General features: G+C 48.0%; 8 non-coding genes across 8 annotated transcripts; all 8 read left to right on the plus strand.

The window, feature by feature from the left end:
• Nucleotides 1-1,991: 1,991 nt before the first annotated feature.
• LOC136573748 (U2 spliceosomal RNA) lies at nt 1,992-2,182 on the plus strand. Its single transcript, XR_010785969.1, has one exon. It is a non-coding gene; the product is annotated as a U2 spliceosomal RNA (small nuclear RNA).
• A 2,594-nt stretch (nt 2,183-4,776) lies between these two features.
• On the plus strand, nt 4,777-4,967 carry LOC136573749 (U2 spliceosomal RNA). The gene has a single exon (XR_010785970.1). It is a non-coding gene; the product is annotated as a U2 spliceosomal RNA (small nuclear RNA).
• A 2,613-nt stretch (nt 4,968-7,580) lies between these two features.
• Nucleotides 7,581-7,771, plus strand: LOC136573750 (U2 spliceosomal RNA). Its single transcript, XR_010785971.1, has one exon. It is a non-coding gene; the product is annotated as a U2 spliceosomal RNA (small nuclear RNA).
• Nucleotides 7,772-10,393: 2,622 nt separating this feature from the next.
• Nucleotides 10,394-10,584, plus strand: LOC136573751 (U2 spliceosomal RNA). The gene has a single exon (XR_010785972.1). It is a non-coding gene; the product is annotated as a U2 spliceosomal RNA (small nuclear RNA).
• A 2,595-nt stretch (nt 10,585-13,179) lies between these two features.
• Nucleotides 13,180-13,370, plus strand: LOC136573752 (U2 spliceosomal RNA). The gene has a single exon (XR_010785973.1). It is a non-coding gene; the product is annotated as a U2 spliceosomal RNA (small nuclear RNA).
• Nucleotides 13,371-15,983: 2,613 nt separating this feature from the next.
• On the plus strand, nt 15,984-16,174 carry LOC136573753 (U2 spliceosomal RNA). Its single transcript, XR_010785974.1, has one exon. It is a non-coding gene; the product is annotated as a U2 spliceosomal RNA (small nuclear RNA).
• Nucleotides 16,175-18,773: 2,599 nt separating this feature from the next.
• LOC136573755 (U2 spliceosomal RNA) lies at nt 18,774-18,964 on the plus strand. Its single transcript, XR_010785975.1, has one exon. It is a non-coding gene; the product is annotated as a U2 spliceosomal RNA (small nuclear RNA).
• Nucleotides 18,965-21,571: 2,607 nt separating this feature from the next.
• LOC136573756 (U2 spliceosomal RNA) lies at nt 21,572-21,762 on the plus strand. The gene has a single exon (XR_010785976.1). It is a non-coding gene; the product is annotated as a U2 spliceosomal RNA (small nuclear RNA).
• Nucleotides 21,763-23,189: the final 1,427 nt, after the last annotated feature.

Genomic DNA, 23,189 nt, shown 5'->3' on the forward strand with positions numbered 1-23,189 from the left:
GCTATGTAGCACGGAATACCTCATTGGACTGCAGCACTCCACGCGGGCTGAGATACACGCTCCACGTGGGATGGGCAGTATTCGTCCATGAAGATCCAGGCCAACGTTTAGAGATGGAGCAACACTCGGGGAGCAAAGAACTCCAACGAACGGACGCCTACTTTACAAGGATGTATTGCTTTATTCAATGCATGGACACAGAAACAGTTCAACCGCTCGATTACAGACCGCAGTCAATACAGTAAAGAAAGAAATGTGTCTGTTTAATGTAAACTTGCATGGAGCTCGTTTGTCAGCCACTGACTGAATGCTGCTGCTGCATGTCTAAAACGTGGTCTGACGTTACACGCACCACCAGGGATAAGGCCTTGCCTATAAGCATTCCCCAGCTGGCAAAAACCGAACCTCCCTGCCTATTCCTCACCATGGAAGAACGGAACCTACCTTTTTTTTAAAAAAAGAAAGCCACAGCAGCAGCCAACTCGATTTTGGTAGGCCGCTGTCTCCCCCTTGTGTGCTGCATAAAAAATGCACTCCACTAAAAATAGCAATGATCCACGAAATAGAGCGTATGGAGAGAATGAGGCTTCCAGATGAGCCGTCAGGCTATGATAAATTGTATCACACCTGGGCGATATGGATAGATGCCCGGAGCTCACCCCTATTTACCAAGTGGTTACAGACAGGGACATGTGAGTAACACGTTTAAACCACAATCGTAAAGAGAAACAACAATTCCGGAGCCCGCCCCCCCCCCCTTTTTGTTTTATTTTTTCTTTCTCCCGTGTCATAGATACCTACCCCCCCCTTACCCTCCCCTCATTCCCCTGTTTGTAGACCTTATAAAATATCACAGACAAACATGATATAGTTCAACTCGAAATTGATTTATTAAGTTTCATTGTCAAAGTTAATTTTACATTGCTTTGAGATAAGGCAAAAGTTTCCCCCCCTCCATGAAACCAATAAAACCTATATTGAATAAAATAAAAATGATGCAGTTACCGGTAGTTCTGCAGCTTCTTGGTGGAAATAAAGACCATCTCCCGTCTCCCAGCTGCAGCAGAGACTGACTGAAATGGCTGCCAAGCCCGGTATTAATGCTTCTAAATTGATGACATCACAAAGGAGTGACATCGTCAGCCTTCCAAACACCTGGCTCAATTGCATACAGTATGTATGTATGTATGCATGTATGTGAGTGAGTCTATCTATCTATCTATCTATCTATCTATCTATCTATCTATTAATTATGTAGAATATAGATATGGATTATTTCTAAATTACAGATTTTGTAGATATAGATTAAAGATAGATTTAAGATTGTGTGTGTGTGTGTGTGTGTGTGTGTGTGTGTGTGTGTGTGTGTGTGTGTGTGTGTGTATATATAATGTATATATGTAAAAAAAAATATAAAATCTGTAGTTATGTATGTATGTATGTATGGCGGGCGGGCAAAAAAGGCCTGCTGTATGTTTTTAAGTTCTTCGGATGACCATGCCGCTCTAATATTCTCCTTACTAGGGTCTACTAATGCTGGCCCAGGGGAAGGCAATAAAGCCCTATGGGGCCGAAGCCAATTTCCCTTATTTTAGGTTAAAAGTTTCCATCCGTCCCCACTGGAAATGCGGCCGGCCGAAGAGATCCCTCCAACCGACCGACCGACGCACCTTCAGAGACAAACTAGTGCTTGCTTCTAGTGTCATCGCCGGCTTAACCATCCTTTGTAGGGAGCTGACGAGTCCTGCAGTAGCAGCAGCAGCAGGCTCTGCAAGCCTAGGATGCGTGAGCACGGTGCAAGAGGAAGGACTGAGGGTGTGAGGCTGGGCGCGGTTGAGAAGGCGTGGGGCGGGGCTATGGAAAGTTTTAATAGCTCTCCCAGCTGCCTGGGTGCATTGTGGGTGCGCCCAGAGTGCTGGCTGAGCGTGTTGCCTCAAGCCTTGGAAGTGGAGTTGGGCGGGCCGGGCTACAGGTGAAACCCATTTCGGGTTATCGCTTCTCGGCCTTTTGGCTAAGATCAAGTGTAGTATCTGTTCTTATCAGTTTAATATCTGATACGTCCCCTATCTGGGGACCATATATTAAATGGATTTTTAGAACAGGGAGCTGGAAAAAGAGCTTGCTCTGTCCACTCCACGCATTGACCTGGTATTGCAGTACCTCCAGGACCGGTGCACCCCCTTTCCTACAGCAGTTTCCAAAAGCAGAAAAACAAAACCGACGAGCAAGAGGTGCAGCGCAGCTGTGGCGGCGGCTGCTGCTACCACCCAAGCACTTTGATTGACACTCAGCCCGTCTGCTCGCAACATTGTATCCACTGAGCAGCTGCGTCTGCCAGAGTGTGCACAGCACAGGTACAACTGGAAGCAAAACACACACACACACACACACCAGTTCATATGGCAGCCGCACTCTATAGTTCGTACCTACCGCTGCGCTAATAGCCAAGTTGGAAACATCGGGCAGGCACAGCGTATCCTGGCAGCCTGCGTCTGTATGCTCCACGTATTCGGGTCATGGGTGTATGTGCAGGGGGCCCGGAGCCCTAGGGGGCCCATAAAGTCTCTCTTCCCCACATTGTAAACCAATGCTATCAATGACGCTTTATAGTTTGGGGGCCCAGTTCCAGACTTTGTACTGGGGCCCCGCAGCTTCAAGTTACACCTCCGGATCAGGATAATGCTAGGCCATTCCAACCAGCCTGTGTGTGTGACCTGCAGTCGCTGGTAGTCGAAAAGCGGCCGGCCCCGGATGCGCGCTTCAGAGTGGACAGACAGCAGCGGACCCCCAATCACACAGGCCCAAGGCTTGCTATGTAGCACGGAATACCTCATTGGACTGCAGCACTCCACGCGGGCTGAGATACACGCTCCACGTGGGATGGGCAGTATTCGTCCATGAAGATCCAGGCCAACGTTTAGAGATGGAGCAACACTCGGGGAGCAAAGAACTCCAACGAACGGACGCCTACTTTACAAGGATGTATTGCTTTATTCAATGCATGGACACAGAAACAGTTCAACCGCTCGATTACAGACCGCAGTCAATACAGTAAAGAAAGAAATGTGTCTGTTTAATGTAAACTTGCATGGAGCTCGTTTGTCAGCCACTGACTGAATGCTGCTGCTGCATGTCTAAAACGTGGTCTGACGTTACACGCACCACCAGGGATAAGGCCTTGCCTATAAGCATTCCCCAGCTGGAAAAACCGAACCTCCCTGCCTATTCCTCACCATGGAAGAACGGAACCTACCTTTTTTTTAAAAAAAGAAAGCCACAGCAGCAGCCAACTCGATTTTGGTAGGCCGCTGTCTCCCCCTTGTGTGCTGCATAAAAAATGCACTCCACTAAAAATAGCAATGATCCACGAAATAGAGCGTATGGAGAGAATGAGGCTTCCAGATGAGCCGTCAGGCTATGATAAATTGTATCACACCTGGGCGATATGGATAGATGCCCGGAGCTCACCCCTATTTACCAAGTGGTTACAGACAGGGACATGTGAGTAACACGTTTAAACCACAATCGTAAAGAGAAACAACAATTCCGGAGCCCGCCCCCCCCCCCTTTTTGTTTTATTTTTTCTTTCTCCCGTGTCATAGATACCTACCCCCCCCTTACCCTCCCCTCATTCCCCTGTTTGTAGACCTTATAAAATATCACAGACAAACATGATATAGTTCAACTCGAAATTGATTTATTAAGTTTCATTGTCAAAGTTAATTTTACATTGCTTTGAGATAAGGCAAAAGTTTCCCCCCCTCCATGAAACCAATAAAACCTATATTGAATAAAATAAAAATGATGCAGTTACCGGTAGTTCTGCAGCTTCTTGGTGGAAATAAAGACCATCTCCCGTCTCCCAGCTGCAGCAGAGACTGACTGAAATGGCTGCCAAGCCCGGTATTAATGCTTCTAAATTGATGACATCACAAAGGAGTGACATCGTCAGCCTTCCAAACACCTGGCTCAATTGCATACAGTATGTATGTATGTATGCATGTATGTGAGTGAGTCTATCTATCTATCTATCTATCTATCTATCTATCTATCTTTATTAATTATGTAGAATATAGATATGGATTATTTCTAAATTACAGATTTTGTAGATATAGATTAAAGATAGATTTAAGATTGTGTGTGTGTGTGTGTGTGTGTGTGTGTGTGTATATATAATGTATATATGTAAAAAAAAATATAAAATCTGTAGTTATGTATGTATGTATGTATGGCGGGCGGGCAAAAAAGGCCTGCTGTATGTTTTTAAGTTCTTCGGATGACCATGCCGCTCTAATATTCTCCTTACTAGGGTCTACTAATGCTGGCCCAGGGGAAGGCAATAAAGCCCTATGGGGCCGAAGCCAATTTCCCTTATTTTAGGTTAAAAGTTTCCATCCGTCCCCACTGGAAATGCGGCCGGCCGAAGAGATCCCTCCAACCGACCGACCGACGCACCTTCAGAGACAAACTAGTGCTTGCTTCTAGTGTCATCGCCGGCTTAACCATCCTTTGTAGGGAGCTGACGAGTCCTGCAGTAGCAGCAGCAGCAGGCTCTGCAAGCCTAGGATGCGTGAGCACGGTGCAAGAGGAAGGACTGAGGGTGTGAGGCTGGGCGCGGTTGAGAAGGCGTGGGGCGGGGCTATGGAAAGTTTTAATAGCTCTCCCAGCTGCCTGGGTGCATTGTGGGTGCGCCCAGAGTGCTGGCTGAGCGTGTTGCCTCAAGCCTTGGAAGTGGAGTTGGGCGGGCCGGGCTACAGGTGAAACCCATTTCGGGTTATCGCTTCTCGGCCTTTTGGCTAAGATCAAGTGTAGTATCTGTTCTTATCAGTTTAATATCTGATACGTCCCCTATCTGGGGACCATATATTAAATGGATTTTTAGAACAGGGAGCTGGAAAAAGAGCTTGCTCTGTCCACTCCACGCATTGACCTGGTATTGCAGTACCTCCAGGACCGGTGCACCCCCTTTCCTACAGCAGTTTCCAAAAGCAGAAAAACAAAACCGACGAGCAAGAGGTGCAGCGCAGCTGTGGCGGCGGCTGCTGCTACCACCCAAGCACTTTGATTGACACTCAGCCCGTCTGCTCGCAACATTGTATCCACTGAGCAGCTGCGTCTGCCAGAGTGTGCACAGCACAGGTACAACTGGAAGCAAAACACACACACACACACACACCAGTTCATATGGCAGCCGCACTCTATAGTTCGTACCTACCGCTGCGCTAATAGCCAAGTTGGAAACATCGGGCAGGCACAGCGTATCCTGGCAGCCTGCGTCTGTATGCTCCACGTATTCGGGTCATGGGTGTATGTGCAGGGGGCCCGGAGCCCTAGGGGGCCCATAAAGTCTCTCTTCCCCACATTGTAAACCAATGCTATCAATGACGCTTTATAGTTTGGGGGCCCAGTTCCAGACTTTGTACTGGGGCCCCGCAGCTTCAAGTTACACCTCCGGATCAGGATAATGCTAGGCCATTCCAACCAGCCTGTGTGTGTGACCTGCAGTCGCTGGTAGTCGAAAAGCGGCCGGCCCCGGATGCGCGCTTCAGAGTGGACAGACAGCAGCGGACCCCCAATCACACAGGCCCAAGGCTTGCTATGTAGCACGGAATACCTCATTGGACTGCAGCACTCCACGCGGGCTGAGATACACGCTCCACGTGGGATGGGCAGTATTCGTCCATGAAGATCCAGGCCAACGTTTAGAGATGGAGCAACACTCGGGGAGCAAAGAACTCCAACGAACGGACGCCTACTTTACAAGGATGTATTGCTTTATTCAATGCATGGACACAGAAACAGTTCAACCGCTCGATTACAGACCGCAGTCAATACAGTAAAGAAAGAAATGTGTCTGTTTAATGTAAACTTGCATGGAGCTCGTTTGTCAGCCACTGACTGAATGCTGCTGCTGCATGTCTAAAACGTGGTCTGACGTTACACGCACCACCAGGGATAAGGCCTTGCCTATAAGCATTCCCCAGCTGGCAAAAACCGAACCTCCCTGCCTATTCCTCACCATGGAAGAACGGAACCTACCTTTTTTTTAAAAAAAGAAAGCCACAGCAGCAGCCAACTCGATTTTGGTAGGCCGCTGTCTCCCCCTTGTGTGCTGCATAAAAAATGCACTCCACTAAAAATAGCAATGATCCACGAAATAGAGCGTATGGAGAGAATGAGGCTTCCAGATGAGCCGTCAGGCTATGATAAATTGTATCACACCTGGGCGATATGGATAGATGCCCGGAGCTCACCCCTATTTACCAAGTGGTTACAGACAGGGACATGTGAGTAACACGTTTAAACCACAATCGTAAAGAGAAACAACAATTCCGGAGCCCGCCCCCCCCCCCTTTTTGTTTTATTTTTTCTTTCTCCCGTGTCATAGATACCTACCCCCCCCTTACCCTCCCCTCATTCCCCTGTTTGTAGACCTTATAAAATATCACAGACAAACATGATATAGTTCAACTCGAAATTGATTTATTAAGTTTCATTGTCAAAGTTAATTTTACATTGCTTTGAGATAAGGCAAAAGTTTCCCCCCCTCCATGAAACCAATAAAACCTATATTGAATAAAATAAAAATGATGCAGTTACCGGTAGTTCTGCAGCTTCTTGGTGGAAATAAAGACCATCTCCCGTCTCCCAGCTGCAGCAGAGACTGACTGAAATGGCTGCCAAGCCCGGTATTAATGCTTCTAAATTGATGACATCACAAAGGAGTGACATCGTCAGCCTTCCAAACACCTGGCTCAATTGCATACAGTATGTATGTATGTATGCATGTATGTGAGTGAGTCTATCTATCTATCTATCTATCTATCTATCTATCTATCTTTATTAATTATGTAGAATATAGATATGGATTATTTCTAAATTACAGATTTTGTAGATATAGATTAAAGATAGATTTAAGATTGTGTGTGTGTGTGTGTGTGTGTGTGTGTGTGTGTGTGTGTGTGTGTGTGTATATATAATGTATATATGTAAAAAAAAATATAAAATCTGTAGTTATGTATGTATGTATGTATGGCGGGCGGGCAAAAAAGGCCTGCTGTATGTTTTTAAGTTCTTCGGATGACCATGCCGCTCTAATATTCTCCTTACTAGGGTCTACTAATGCTGGCCCAGGGGAAGGCAATAAAGCCCTATGGGGCCGAAGCCAATTTCCCTTATTTTAGGTTAAAAGTTTCCATCCGTCCCCACTGGAAATGCGGCCGGCCGAAGAGATCCCTCCAACCGACCGACCGACGCACCTTCAGAGACAAACTAGTGCTTGCTTCTAGTGTCATCGCCGGCTTAACCATCCTTTGTAGGGAGCTGACGAGTCCTGCAGTAGCAGCAGCAGCAGGCTCTGCAAGCCTAGGATGCGTGAGCACGGTGCAAGAGGAAGGACTGAGGGTGTGAGGCTGGGCGCGGTTGAGAAGGCGTGGGGCGGGGCTATGGAAAGTTTTAATAGCTCTCCCAGCTGCCTGGGTGCATTGTGGGTGCGCCCAGAGTGCTGGCTGAGCGTGTTGCCTCAAGCCTTGGAAGTGGAGTTGGGCGGGCCGGGCTACAGGTGAAACCCATTTCGGGTTATCGCTTCTCGGCCTTTTGGCTAAGATCAAGTGTAGTATCTGTTCTTATCAGTTTAATATCTGATACGTCCCCTATCTGGGGACCATATATTAAATGGATTTTTAGAACAGGGAGCTGGAAAAAGAGCTTGCTCTGTCCACTCCACGCATTGACCTGGTATTGCAGTACCTCCAGGACCGGTGCACCCCCTTTCCTACAGCAGTTTCCAAAAGCAGAAAAACAAAACCGACGAGCAAGAGGTGCAGCGCAGCTGTGGCGGCGGCTGCTGCTACCACCCAAGCACTTTGATTGACACTCAGCCCGTCTGCTCGCAACATTGTATCCACTGAGCAGCTGCGTCTGCCAGAGTGTGCACAGCACAGGTACAACTGGAAGCAAAACACACACACACACACACACCAGTTCATATGGCAGCCGCACTCTATAGTTCGTACCTACCGCTGCGCTAATAGCCAAGTTGGAAACATCGGGCAGGCACAGCGTATCCTGGCAGCCTGCGTCTGTATGCTCCACGTATTCGGGTCATGGGTGTATGTGCAGGGGGCCCGGAGCCCTAGGGGGCCCATAAAGTCTCTCTTCCCCACATTGTAAACCAATGCTATCAATGACGCTTTATAGTTTGGGGGCCCAGTTCCAGACTTTGTACTGGGGCCCCGCAGCTTCAAGTTACACCTCCGGATCAGGATAATGCTAGGCCATTCCAACCAGCCTGTGTGTGTGACCTGCAGTCGCTGGTAGTCGAAAAGCGGCCGGCCCCGGATGCGCGCTTCAGAGTGGACAGACAGCAGCGGACCCCCAATCACACAGGCCCAAGGCTTGCTATGTAGCACGGAATACCTCATTGGACTGCAGCACTCCACGCGGGCTGAGATACACGCTCCACGTGGGATGGGCAGTATTCGTCCATGAAGATCCAGGCCAACGTTTAGAGATGGAGCAACACTCGGGGAGCAAAGAACTCCAACGAACGGACGCCTACTTTACAAGGATGTATTGCTTTATTCAATGCATGGACACACAGAAACAGTTCAACCGCTCGATTACAGACCGCAGTCAATACAGTAAAGAAAGAAATGTGTCTGTTTAATGTAAACTTGCATGGAGCTCGTTTGTCAGCCACTGACTGAATGCTGCTGCTGCATGTCTAAAACGTGGTCTGACGTTACACGCACCACCAGGGATAAGGCCTTGCCTATAAGCATTCCCCAGCTGGCAAAAACCGAACCTCCCTGCCTATTCCTCACCATGGAAGAACGGAACCTACCTTTTTTTTAAAAAAAGAAAGCCACAGCAGCAGCCAACTCGATTTTGGTAGGCCGCTGTCTCCCCCTTGTGTGCTGCATAAAAAATGCACTCCACTAAAAATAGCAATGATCCACGAAATAGAGCGTATGGAGAGAATGAGGCTTCCAGATGAGCCGTCAGGCTATGATAAATTGTATCACACCTGGGCGATATGGATAGATGCCCGGAGCTCACCCCTATTTACCAAGTGGTTACAGACAGGGACATGTGAGTAACACGTTTAAACCACAATCGTAAAGAGAAACAACAATTCCGGAGCCCGCCCCCCCCCCCTTTTTGTTTTATTTTTTCTTTCTCCCGTGTCATAGATACCTACCCCCCCCTTACCCTCCCCTCATTCCCCTGTTTGTAGACCTTATAAAATATCACAGACAAACATGATATAGTTCAACTCGAAATTGATTTATTAAGTTTCATTGTCAAAGTTAATTTTACATTGCTTTGAGATAAGGCAAAAGTTTCCCCCCCTCCATGAAACCAATAAAACCTATATTGAATAAAATAAAAATGATGCAGTTACCGGTAGTTCTGCAGCTTCTTGGTGGAAATAAAGACCATCTCCCGTCTCCCAGCTGCAGCAGAGACTGACTGAAATGGCTGCCAAGCCCGGTATTAATGCTTCTAAATTGATGACATCACAAAGGAGTGACATCGTCAGCCTTCCAAACACCTGGCTCAATTGCATACAGTATGTATGTATGTATGCATGTATGTGAGTGAGTCTATCTATCTATCTATCTATCTATCTATCTATCTATCTATTATTATTATTATGTAGAATATAGATATGGATTATTTCTAAATTACAGATTTTGTAGATATAGATTAAAGATAGATTTAAGATTGTGTGTGTGTGTGTGTGTGTGTGTGTGTGTGTGTGTGTGTGTGTGTGTGTGTGTATATATAATGTATATATGTAAAAAAAAATATAAAATCTGTAGTTATGTATGTATGTATGTATGGCGGGCGGGCAAAAAAGGCCTGCTGTATGTTTTTAAGTTCTTCGGATGACCATGCCGCTCTAATATTCTCCTTACTAGGGTCTACTAATGCTGGCCCAGGGGAAGGCAATAAAGCCCTATGGGGCCGAAGCCAATTTCCCTTATTTTAGGTTAAAAGTTTCCATCCGTCCCCACTGGAAATGCGGCCGGCCGAAGAGATCCCTCCAACCGACCGACCGACGCACCTTCAGAGACAAACTAGTGCTTGCTTCTAGTGTCATCGCCGGCTTAACCATCCTTTGTAGGGAGCTGACGAGTCCTGCAGTAGCAGCAGCAGCAGGCTCTGCAAGCCTAGGATGCGTGAGCACGGTGCAAGAGGAAGGACTGAGGGTGTGAGGCTGGGCGCGGTTGAGAAGGCGTGGGGCGGGGCTATGGAAAGTTTTAATAGCTCTCCCAGCTGCCTGGGTGCATTGTGGGTGCGCCCAGAGTGCTGGCTGAGCGTGTTGCCTCAAGCCTTGGAAGTGGAGTTGGGCGGGCCGGGCTACAGGTGAAACCCATTTCGGGTTATCGCTTCTCGGCCTTTTGGCTAAGATCAAGTGTAGTATCTGTTCTTATCAGTTTAATATCTGATACGTCCCCTATCTGGGGACCATATATTAAATGGATTTTTAGAACAGGGAGCTGGAAAAAGAGCTTGCTCTGTCCACTCCACGCATTGACCTGGTATTGCAGTACCTCCAGGACCGGTGCACCCCCTTTCCTACAGCAGTTTCCAAAAGCAGAAAAACAAAACCGACGAGCAAGAGGTGCAGCGCAGCTGTGGCGGCGGCTGCTGCTACCACCCAAGCACTTTGATTGACACTCAGCCCGTCTGCTCGCAACATTGTATCCACTGAGCAGCTGCGTCTGCCAGAGTGTGCACAGCACAGGTACAACTGGAAGCAAAACACACACACACACACACACCAGTTCATATGGCAGCCGCACTCTATAGTTCGTACCTACCGCTGCGCTAATAGCCAAGTTGGAAACATCGGGCAGGCACAGCGTATCCTGGCAGCCTGCGTCTGTATGCTCCACGTATTCGGGTCATGGGTGTATGTGCAGGGGGCCCGGAGCCCTAGGGGGCCCATAAAGTCTCTCTTCCCCACATTGTAAACCAATGCTATCAATGACGCTTTATAGTTTGGGGGCCCAGTTCCAGACTTTGTACTGGGGCCCCGCAGCTTCAAGTTACACCTCCGGATCAGGATAATGCTAGGCCATTCCAACCAGCCTGTGTGTGTGACCTGCAGTCGCTGGTAGTCGAAAAGCGGCCGGCCCCGGATGCGCGCTTCAGAGTGGACAGACAGCAGCGGACCCCCAATCACACAGGCCCAAGGCTTGCTATGTAGCACGGAATACCTCATTGGACTGCAGCACTCCACGCGGGCTGAGATACACGCTCCACGTGGGATGGGCAGTATTCGCAGGCCAACGTTTAGAGATGGAGCAACACTCGGGGAGCAAAGAACTCCAACGAACGGACGCCTACTTTACAAGGATGTATTGCTTTATTCAATGCATGGACACAGAAACAGTTCAACCGCTCGATTACAGACCGCAGTCAATACAGTAAAGAAAGAAATGTGTCTGTTTAATGTAAACTTGCATGGAGCTCGTTTGTCAGCCACTGACTGAATGCTGCTGCTGCATGTCTAAAACGTGGTCTGACGTTACACGCACCACCAGGGATAAGGCCTTGCCTATAAGCATTCCCCAGCTGGCAAAAACGGAACCTCCCTGCCTATTCCTCACCATGGAAGAACGGAACCTACCTTTTTTTTAAAAAAAGAAAGCCACAGCAGCAGCCAACTCGATTTTGGTAGGCCGCTGTCTCCCCCTTGTGTGCTGCATAAAAAATGCACTCCACTAAAAATAGCAATGATCCACGAAATAGAGCGTATGGAGAGAATGAGGCTTCCAGATGAGCCGTCAGGCTATGATAAATTGTATCACACCTGGGCGATATGGATAGATGCCCGGAGCTCACCCCTATTTACCAAGTGGTTACAGACAGGGACATGTGAGTAACACGTTTAAACCACAATCGTAAAGAGAAACAACAATTCCGGAGCCCGCCCCCCCCCCCTTTTTGTTTTATTTTTTCTTTCTCCCGTGTCATAGATACCTACCCCCCCCTTACCCTCCCCTCATTCCCCTGTTTGTAGACCTTATAAAATATCACAGACAAACATGATATAGTTCAACTCGAAATTGATTTATTAAGTTTCATTGTCAAAGTTAATTTTACATTGCTTTGAGATAAGGCAAAAGTTTCCCCCCCTCCATGAAACCAATAAAACCTATATTGAATAAAATAAAAATGATGCAGTTACCGGTAGTTCTGCAGCTTCTTGGTGGAAATAAAGACCATCTCCCGTCTCCCAGCTGCAGCAGAGACTGACTGAAATGGCTGCCAAGCCCGGTATTAATGCTTCTAAATTGATGACATCACAAAGGAGTGACATCGTCAGCCTTCCAAACACCTGGCTCAATTGCATACAGTATGTATGTATGTATGCATGTATGTGAGTGAGTCTATCTATCTATCTATCTATCTATCTATCTATCTTTATTAATTATGTAGAATATAGATATGGATTATTTCTAAATTACAGATTTTGTAGATATAGATTAAAGATAGATTTAAGATTGTGTGTGTGTGTGTGTGTGTGTGTGTGTGTGTGTGTGTGTGTGTGTGTATATATAATGTATATATGTAAAAAAAAATATAAAATCTGTAGTTATGTATGTATGTATGTATGGCGGGCGGGCAAAAAAGGCCTGCTGTATGTTTTTAAGTTCTTCGGATGACCATGCCGCTCTAATATTCTCCTTACTAGGGTCTACTAATGCTGGCCCAGGGGAAGGCAATAAAGCCCTATGGGGCCGAAGCCAATTTCCCTTATTTTAGGTTAAAAGTTTCCATCCGTCCCCACTGGAAATGCGGCCGGCCGAAGAGATCCCTCCAACCGACCGACCGACGCACCTTCAGAGACAAACTAGTGCTTGCTTCTAGTGTCATCGCCGGCTTAACCATCCTTTGTAGGGAGCTGACGAGTCCTGCAGTAGCAGCAGCAGCAGGCTCTGCAAGCCTAGGATGCGTGAGCACGGTGCAAGAGGAAGGACTGAGGGTGTGAGGCTGGGCGCGGTTGAGAAGGCGTGGGGCGGGGCTATGGAAAGTTTTAATAGCTCTCCCAGCTGCCTGGGTGCATTGTGGGTGCGCCCAGAGTGCTGGCTGAGCGTGTTGCCTCAAGCCTTGGAAGTGGAGTTGGGCGGGCCGGGCTACAGGTGAAACCCATTTCGGGTTATCGCTTCTCGGCCTTTTGGCTAAGATCAAGTGTAGTATCTGTTCTTATCAGTTTAATATCTGATACGTCCCCTATCTGGGGACCATATATTAAATGGATTTTTAGAACAGGGAGCTGGAAAAAGAGCTTGCTCTGTCCACTCCACGCATTGACCTGGTATTGCAGTACCTCCAGGACCGGTGCACCCCCTTTCCTACAGCAGTTTCCAAAAGCAGAAAAACAAAACCGACGAGCAAGAGGTGCAGCGCAGCTGTGGCGGCGGCTGCTGCTACCACCCAAGCACTTTGATTGACACTCAGCCCGTCTGCTCGCAACATTGTATCCACTGAGCAGCTGCGTCTGCCAGAGTGTGCACAGCACAGGTACAACTGGAAGCAAAACACACACACACACACACACCAGTTCATATGGCAGCCGCACTCTATAGTTCGTACCTACCGCTGCGCTAATAGCCAAGTTGGAAACATCGGGCAGGCACAGCGTATCCTGGCAGCCTGCGTCTGTATGCTCCACGTATTCGGGTCATGGGTGTATGTGCAGGGGGCCCGGAGCCCTAGGGGGCCCATAAAGTCTCTCTTCCCCACATTGTAAACCAATGCTATCAATGACGCTTTATAGTTTGGGGGCCCAGTTCCAGACTTTGTACTGGGGCCCCGCAGCTTCAAGTTACACCTCCGGATCAGGATAATGCTAGGCCATTCCAACCAGCCTGTGTGTGTGACCTGCAGTCGCTGGTAGTCGAAAAGCGGCCGGCCCCGGATGCGCGCTTCAGAGTGGACAGACAGCAGCGGACCCCCAATCACACAGGCCCAAGGCTTGCTATGTAGCACGGAATACCTCATTGGACTGCAGCACTCCACGCGGGCTGAGATACACGCTCCACGTGGGATGGGCAGTATTCGTCCATGAAGATCCAGGCCAACGTTTAGAGATGGAGCAACACTCGGGGAGCAAAGAACTCCAACGAACGGACGCCTACTTTACAAGGATGTATTGCTTTATTCAATGCATGGACACAGAAACAGTTCAACCGCTCGATTACAGACCGCAGTCAATACAGTAAAGAAAGAAATGTGTCTGTTTAATGTAAACTTGCATGGAGCTCGTTTGTCAGCCACTGACTGAATGCTGCTGCTGCATGTCTAAAACGTGGTCTGACGTTACACGCACCACCAGGGATAAGGCCTTGCCTATAAGCATTCCCCAGCTGGCAAAAACCGAACCTCCCTGCCTATTCCTCACCATGGAAGAACGGAACCTACCTTTTTTTTAAAAAAAGAAAGCCACAGCAGCAGCCAACTCGATTTTGGTAGGCCGCTGTCTCCCCCTTGTGTGCTGCATAAAAAATGCACTCCACTAAAAATAGCAATGATCCACGAAATAGAGCGTATGGAGAGAATGAGGCTTCCAGATGAGCCGTCAGGCTATGATAAATTGTATCACACCTGGGCGATATGGATAGATGCCCGGAGCTCACCCCTATTTACCAAGTGGTTACAGACAGGGACATGTGAGTAACACGTTTAAACCACAATCGTAAAGAGAAACAACAATTCCGGAGCCCGCCCCCCCCCCCTTTTTGTTTTATTTTTTCTTTCTCCCGTGTCATAGATACCTACCCCCCCCTTACCCTCCCCTCATTCCCCTGTTTGTAGACCTTATAAAATATCACAGACAAACATGATATAGTTCAACTCGAAATTGATTTATTAAGTTTCATTGTCAAAGTTAATTTTACATTGCTTTGAGATAAGGCAAAAGTTTCCCCCCCTCCATGAAACCAATAAAACCTATATTGAATAAAATAAAAATGATGCAGTTACCGGTAGTTCTGCAGCTTCTTGGTGGAAATAAAGACCATCTCCCGTCTCCCAGCTGCAGCAGAGACTGACTGAAATGGCTGCCAAGCCCGGTATTAATGCTTCTAAATTGATGACATCACAAAGGAGTGACATCGTCAGCCTTCCAAACACCTGGCTCAATTGCATACAGTATGTATGTATGTATGCATGTATGTGAGTGAGTCTATCTATCTATCTATCTATCTATCTATCTATCTATCTTTATTAATTATGTAGAATATAGATATGGATTATTTCTAAATTACAGATTTTGTAGATATAGATTAAAGATAGATTTAAGATTGTGTGTGTGTGTGTGTGTGTGTGTGTGTGTGTGTGTGTGTGTGTGTGTGTATATATAATGTATATATGTAAAAAAAAATATAAAATCTGTAGTTATGTATGTATGTATGTATGGCGGGCGGGCAAAAAAGGCCTGCTGTATGTTTTTAAGTTCTTCGGATGACCATGCCGCTCTAATATTCTCCTTACTAGGGTCTACTAATGCTGGCCCAGGGGAAGGCAATAAAGCCCTATGGGGCCGAAGCCAATTTCCCTTATTTTAGGTTAAAAGTTTCCATCCGTCCCCACTGGAAATGCGGCCGGCCGAAGAGATCCCTCCAACCGACCGACCGACGCACCTTCAGAGACAAACTAGTGCTTGCTTCTAGTGTCATCGCCGGCTTAACCATCCTTTGTAGGGAGCTGACGAGTCCTGCAGTAGCAGCAGCAGCAGGCTCTGCAAGCCTAGGATGCGTGAGCACGGTGCAAGAGGAAGGACTGAGGGTGTGAGGCTGGGCGCGGTTGAGAAGGCGTGGGGCGGGGCTATGGAAAGTTTTAATAGCTCTCCCAGCTGCCTGGGTGCATTGTGGGTGCGCCCAGAGTGCTGGCTGAGCGTGTTGCCTCAAGCCTTGGAAGTGGAGTTGGGCGGGCCGGGCTACAGGTGAAACCCATTTCGGGTTATCGCTTCTCGGCCTTTTGGCTAAGATCAAGTGTAGTATCTGTTCTTATCAGTTTAATATCTGATACGTCCCCTATCTGGGGACCATATATTAAATGGATTTTTAGAACAGGGAGCTGGAAAAAGAGCTTGCTCTGTCCACTCCACGCATTGACCTGGTATTGCAGTACCTCCAGGACCGGTGCACCCCCTTTCCTACAGCAGTTTCCAAAAGCAGAAAAACAAAACCGACGAGCAAGAGGTGCAGCGCAGCTGTGGCGGCGGCTGCTGCTACCACCCAAGCACTTTGATTGACACTCAGCCCGTCTGCTCGCAACATTGTATCCACTGAGCAGCTGCGTCTGCCAGAGTGTGCACAGCACAGGTACAACTGGAAGCAAAACACACACACACACACACACCAGTTCATATGGCAGCCGCACTCTATAGTTCGTACCTACCGCTGCGCTAATAGCCAAGTTGGAAACATCGGGCAGGCACAGCGTATCCTGGCAGCCTGCGTCTGTATGCTCCACGTATTCGGGTCATGGGTGTATGTGCAGGGGGCCCGGAGCCCTAGGGGGCCCATAAAGTCTCTCTTCCCCACATTGTAAACCAATGCTATCAATGACGCTTTATAGTTTGGGGGCCCAGTTCCAGACTTTGTACTGGGGCCCCGCAGCTTCAAGTTACACCTCCGGATCAGGATAATGCTAGGCCATTCCAACCAGCCTGTGTGTGTGACCTGCAGTCGCTGGTAGTCGAAAAGCGGCCGGCCCCGGATGCGCGCTTCAGAGTGGACAGACAGCAGCGGACCCCCAATCACACAGGCCCAAGGCTTGCTATGTAGCACGGAATACCTCATTGGACTGCAGCACTCCACGCGGGCTGAGATACACGCTCCACGTGGGATGGGCAGTATTCGTCCATGAAGATCCAGGCCAACGTTTAGAGATGGAGCAACACTCGGGGAGCAAAGAACTCCAACGAACGGACGCCTACTTTACAAGGATGTATTGCTTTATTCAATGCATGGACACAGAAACAGTTCAACCGCTCGATTACAGACCGCAGTCAATACAGTAAAGAAAGAAATGTGTCTGTTTAATGTAAACTTGCATGGAGCTCGTTTGTCAGCCACTGACTGAATGCTGCTGCTGCATGTCTAAAACGTGGTCTGACGTTACACGCACCACCAGGGATAAGGCCTTGCCTATAAGCATTCCCCAGCTGGCAAAAACCGAACCTCCCTGCCTATTCCTCACCATGGAAGAACGGAACCTACCTTTTTTTTAAAAAAAGAAAGCCACAGCAGCAGCCAACTCGATTTTGGTAGGCCGCTGTCTCCCCCTTGTGTGCTGCATAAAAAATGCACTCCACTAAAAATAGCAATGATCCACGAAATAGAGCGTATGGAGAGAATGAGGCTTCCAGATGAGCCGTCAGGCTATGATAAATTGTATCACACCTGGGCGATATGGATAGATGCCCGGAGCTCACCCCTATTTACCAAGTGGTTACAGACAGGGACATGTGAGTAACACGTTTAAACCACAATCGTAAAGAGAAACAACAATTCCGGAGCCCGCCCCCCCCCCCTTTTTGTTTTATTTTTTCTTTCTCCCGTGTCATAGATACCTACCCCCCCCTTACCCTCCCCTCATTCCCCTGTTTGTAGACCTTATAAAATATCACAGACAAACATGATATAGTTCAACTCGAAATTGATTTATTAAGTTTCATTGTCAAAGTTAATTTTACATTGCTTTGAGATAAGGCAAAAGTTTCCCCCCCTCCATGAAACCAATAAAACCTATATTGAATAAAATAAAAATGATGCAGTTACCGGTAGTTCTGCAGCTTCTTGGTGGAAATAAAGACCATCTCCCGTCTCCCAGCTGCAGCAGAGACTGACTGAAATGGCTGCCAAGCCCGGTATTAATGCTTCTAAATTGATGACATCACAAAGGAGTGACATCGTCAGCCTTCCAAACACCTGGCTCAATTGCATACAGTATGTATGTATGTATGCATGTATGTGAGTGAGTCTATCTATCTATCTATCTATCTATCTATCTATCTTTATTAATTATGTAGAATATAGATATGGATTATTTCTAAATTACAGATTTTGTAGATATAGATTAAAGATAGATTTAAGATTGTGTGTGTGTGTGTGTGTGTGTGTGTGTGTGTGTGTGTGTATATATAATGTATATATGTAAAAAAAAATATAAAATCTGTAGTTATGTATGTATGTATGTATGGCGGGCGGGCAAAAAAGGCCTGCTGTATGTTTTTAAGTTCTTCGGATGACCATGCCGCTCTAATATTCTCCTTACTAGGGTCTACTAATGCTGGCCCAGGGGAAGGCAATAAAGCCCTATGGGGCCGAAGCCAATTTCCCTTATTTTAGGTTAAAAGTTTCCATCCGTCCCCACTGGAAATGCGGCCGGCCGAAGAGATCCCTCCAACCGACCGACCGACGCACCTTCAGAGACAAACTAGTGCTTGCTTCTAGTGTCATCGCCGGCTTAACCATCCTTTGTAGGGAGCTGACGAGTCCTGCAGTAGCAGCAGCAGCAGGCTCTGCAAGCCTAGGATGCGTGAGCACGGTGCAAGAGGAAGGACTGAGGGTGTGAGGCTGGGCGCGGTTGAGAAGGCGTGGGGCGGGGCTATGGAAAGTTTTAATAGCTCTCCCAGCTGCCTGGGTGCATTGTGGGTGCGCCCAGAGTGCTGGCTGAGCGTGTTGCCTCAAGCCTTGGAAGTGGAGTTGGGCGGGCCGGGCTACAGGTGAAACCCATTTCGGGTTATCGCTTCTCGGCCTTTTGGCTAAGATCAAGTGTAGTATCTGTTCTTATCAGTTTAATATCTGATACGTCCCCTATCTGGGGACCATATATTAAATGGATTTTTAGAACAGGGAGCTGGAAAAAGAGCTTGCTCTGTCCACTCCACGCATTGACCTGGTATTGCAGTACCTCCAGGACCGGTGCACCCCCTTTCCTACAGCAGTTTCCAAAAGCAGAAAAACAAAACCGACGAGCAAGAGGTGCAGCGCAGCTGTGGCGGCGGCTGCTGCTACCACCCAAGCACTTTGATTGACACTCAGCCCGTCTGCTCGCAACATTGTATCCACTGAGCAGCTGCGTCTGCCAGAGTGTGCACAGCACAGGTACAACTGGAAGCAAAACACACACACACACACACACCAGTTCATATGGCAGCCGCACTCTATAGTTCGTACCTACCGCTGCGCTAATAGCCAAGTTGGAAACATCGGGCAGGCACAGCGTATCCTGGCAGCCTGCGTCTGTATGCTCCACGTATTCGGGTCATGGGTGTATGTGCAGGGGGCCCGGAGCCCTAGGGGGCCCATAAAGTCTCTCTTCCCCACATTGTAAACCAATGCTATCAATGACGCTTTATAGTTTGGGGGCCCAGTTCCAGACTTTGTACTGGGGCCCCGCAGCTTCAAGTTACACCTCCGGATCAGGATAATGCTAGGCCATTCCAACCAGCCTGTGTGTGTGACCTGCAGTCGCTGGTAGTCGAAAAGCGGCCGGCCCCGGATGCGCGCTTCAGAGTGGACAGACAGCAGCGGACCCCCAATCACACAGGCCCAAGGCTTGCTATGTAGCACGGAATACCTCATTGGACTGCAGCACTCCACGCGGGCTGAGATACACGCTCCACGTGGGATGGGCAGTATTCGTCCATGAAGATCCAGGCCAACGTTTAGAGATGGAGCAACACTCGGGGAGCAAAGAACTCCAACGAACGGACGCCTACTTTACAAGGATGTATTGCTTTATTCAATGCATGGACACAGAAACAGTTCAACCGCTCGATTACAGACCGCAGTCAATACAGTAAAGAAAGAAATGTGTCTGTTTAATGTAAACTTGCATGGAGCTCGTTTGTCAGCCACTGACTGAATGCTGCTGCTGCATGTCTAAAACGTGGTCTGACGTTACACGCACCACCAGGGATAAGGCCTTGCCTATAAGCATTCCCCAGCTGGCAAAAACCGAACCTCCCTGCCTATTCCTCACCATGGAAGAACGGAACCTACCTTTTTTTTAAAAAAAGAAAGCCACAGCAGCAGCCAACTCGATTTTGGTAGGCCGCTGTCTCCCCCTTGTGTGCTGCATAAAAAATGCACTCCACTAAAAATAGCAATGATCCACGAAATAGAGCGTATGGAGAGAATGAGGCTTCCAGATGAGCCGTCAGGCTATGATAAATTGTATCACACCTGGGCGATATGGATAGATGCCCGGAGCTCACCCCTATTTACCAAGTGGTTACAGACAGGGACATGTGAGTAACACGTTTAAACCACAATCGTAAAGAGAAACAACAATTCCGGAGCCCGCCCCCCCCCCCTTTTTGTTTTATTTTTTCTTTCTCCCGTGTCATAGATACCTACCCCCCCCTTACCCTCCCCTCATTCCCCTGTTTGTAGACCTTATAAAATATCACAGACAAACATGATATAGTTCAACTCGAAATTGATTTATTAAGTTTCATTGTCAAAGTTAATTTTACATTGCTTTGAGATAAGGCAAAAGTTTCCCCCCCTCCATGAAACCAATAAAACCTATATTGAATAAAATAAAAATGATGCAGTTACCGGTAGTTCTGCAGCTTCTTGGTGGAAATAAAGACCATCTCCCGTCTCCCAGCTGCAGCAGAGACTGACTGAAATGGCTGCCAAGCCCGGTATTAATGCTTCTAAATTGATGACATCACAAAGGAGTGACATCGTCAGCCTTCCAAACACCTGGCTCAATTGCATACAGTATGTATGTATGTATGCATGTATGTGAGTGAGTCTATCTATCTATCTATCTATCTATCTATCTATCTTTATTAATTATGTAGAATATAGATATGGATTATTTCTAAATTACAGATTTTGTAGATATAGATTAAAGATAGATTTAAGATTGTGTGTGTGTGTGTGTGTGTGTGTGTGTGTGTGTGTGTGTGTGTGTGTATATATAATGTATATATGTAAAAAAAAATATAAAATCTGTAGTTATGTATGTATGTATGTATGGCGGGCGGGCAAAAAAGGCCTGCTGTATGTTTTTAAGTTCTTCGGATGACCATGCCGCTCTAATATTCTCCTTACTAGGGTCTACTAATGCTGGCCCAGGGGAAGGCAATAAAGCCCTATGGGGCCGAAGCCAATTTCCCTTATTTTAGGTTAAAAGTTTCCATCCGTCCCCACTGGAAATGCGGCCGGCCGAAGAGATCCCTCCAACCGACCGACCGACGCACCTTCAGAGACAAACTAGTGCTTGCTTCTAGTGTCATCGCCGGCTTAACCATCCTTTGTAGGGAGCTGACGAGTCCTGCAGTAGCAGCAGCAGCAGGCTCTGCAAGCCTAGGATGCGTGAGCACGGTGCAAGAGGAAGGACTGAGGGTGTGAGGCTGGGCGCGGTTGAGAAGGCGTGGGGCGGGGCTATGGAAAGTTTTAATAGCTCTCCCAGCTGCCTGGGTGCATTGTGGGTGCGCCCAGAGTGCTGGCTGAGCGTGTTGCCTCAAGCCTTGGAAGTGGAGTTGGGCGGGCCGGGCTACAGGTGAAACCCATTTCGGGTTATCGCTTCTCGGCCTTTTGGCTAAGATCAAGTGTAGTATCTGTTCTTATCAGTTTAATATCTGATACGTCCCCTATCTGGGGACCATATATTAAATGGATTTTTAGAACAGGGAGCTGGAAAAAGAGCTTGCTCTGTCCACTCCACGCATTGACCTGGTATTGCAGTACCTCCAGGACCGGTGCACCCCCTTTCCTACAGCAGTTTCCAAAAGCAGAAAAACAAAACCGACGAGCAAGAGGTGCAGCGCAGCTGTGGCGGCGGCTGCTGCTACCACCCAAGCACTTTGATTGACACTCAGCCCGTCTGCTCGCAACATTGTATCCACTGAGCAGCTGCGTCTGCCAGAGTGTGCACAGCACAGGTACAACTGGAAGCAAAACACACACACACACACACACCAGTTCATATGGCAGCCGCACTCTATAGTTCGTACCTACCGCTGCGCTAATAGCCAAGTTGGAAACATCGGGCAGGCACAGCGTATCCTGGCAGCCTGCGTCTGTATGCTCCACGTATTCGGGTCATGGGTGTATGTGCAGGGGGCCCGGAGCCCTAGGGGGCCCATAAAGTCTCTCTTCCCCACATTGTAAACCAATGCTATCAATGACGCTTTATAGTTTGGGGGCCCAGTTCCAGACTTTGTACTGGGGCCCCGCAGCTTCAAGTTACACCTCCGGATCAGGATAATGCTAGGCCATTCCAACCAGCCTGTGTGTGTGACCTGCAGTCGCTGGTAGTCGAAAAGCGGCCGGCCCCGGATGCGCGCTTCAGAGTGGACAGACAGCAGCGGACCCCCAATCACACAGGCCCAAGGCTTGCTATGTAGCACGGAATACCTCATTGGACTGCAGCACTCCACGCGGGCTGAGATACACGCTCCACGTGGGATGGGCAGTATTCGTCCATGAAGATCCAGGCCAACGTTTAGAGATGGAGCAACACTCGGGGAGCAAAGAACTCCAACGAACGGACGTCTACTTTACAAGGATGTATTGCTTTATTCAATGCATGGACACAGAAACAGTTCAACCGCTCGATTACAGACCGCAGTCAATACAGTAAAGAAAGAAATGTGTCTGTTTAATGTAAACTTGCATGGAGCTCGTTTGTCAGCCACTGACTGAATGCTGCTGCTGCATGTCTAAAACGTGGTCTGACGTTACACGCACCACCAGGGATAAGGCCTTGCCTATAAGCATTCCCCAGCTGGCAAAAACCGAACCTCCCTGCCTATTCCTCACCATGGAAGAACGGAACCTACCTTTTTTTTAAAAAAAGAAAGCCACAGCAGCAGCCAACTCGATTTTGGTAGGCCGCTGTCTCCCCCTTGTGTGCTGCATAAAAAATGCACTCCACTAAAAATAGCAATGATCCACGAAATAGAGCGTATGGAGAGAATGAGGCTTCCAGATGAGCCGTCAGGCTATGATAAATTGTATCACACCTGGGCGATATGGATAGATGCCCGGAGCTCACCCCTATTTACCAAGTGGTTACAGACAGGGACATGTGAGTAACACGTTTAAACCACAATCGTAAAGAGAAACAACAATTCCGGAGCCCGCCCCCCCCCCCCTTTTTGTTTTATTTTTTCTTTCTCCCGTGTCATAGATACC

This window comes from Eleutherodactylus coqui, chromosome 7 (assembly GCF_035609145.1).
Source record: "Eleutherodactylus coqui strain aEleCoq1 chromosome 7, aEleCoq1.hap1, whole genome shotgun sequence".
Lineage (NCBI taxonomy): Eukaryota > Metazoa > Chordata > Amphibia > Anura > Eleutherodactylidae > Eleutherodactylus > Eleutherodactylus coqui.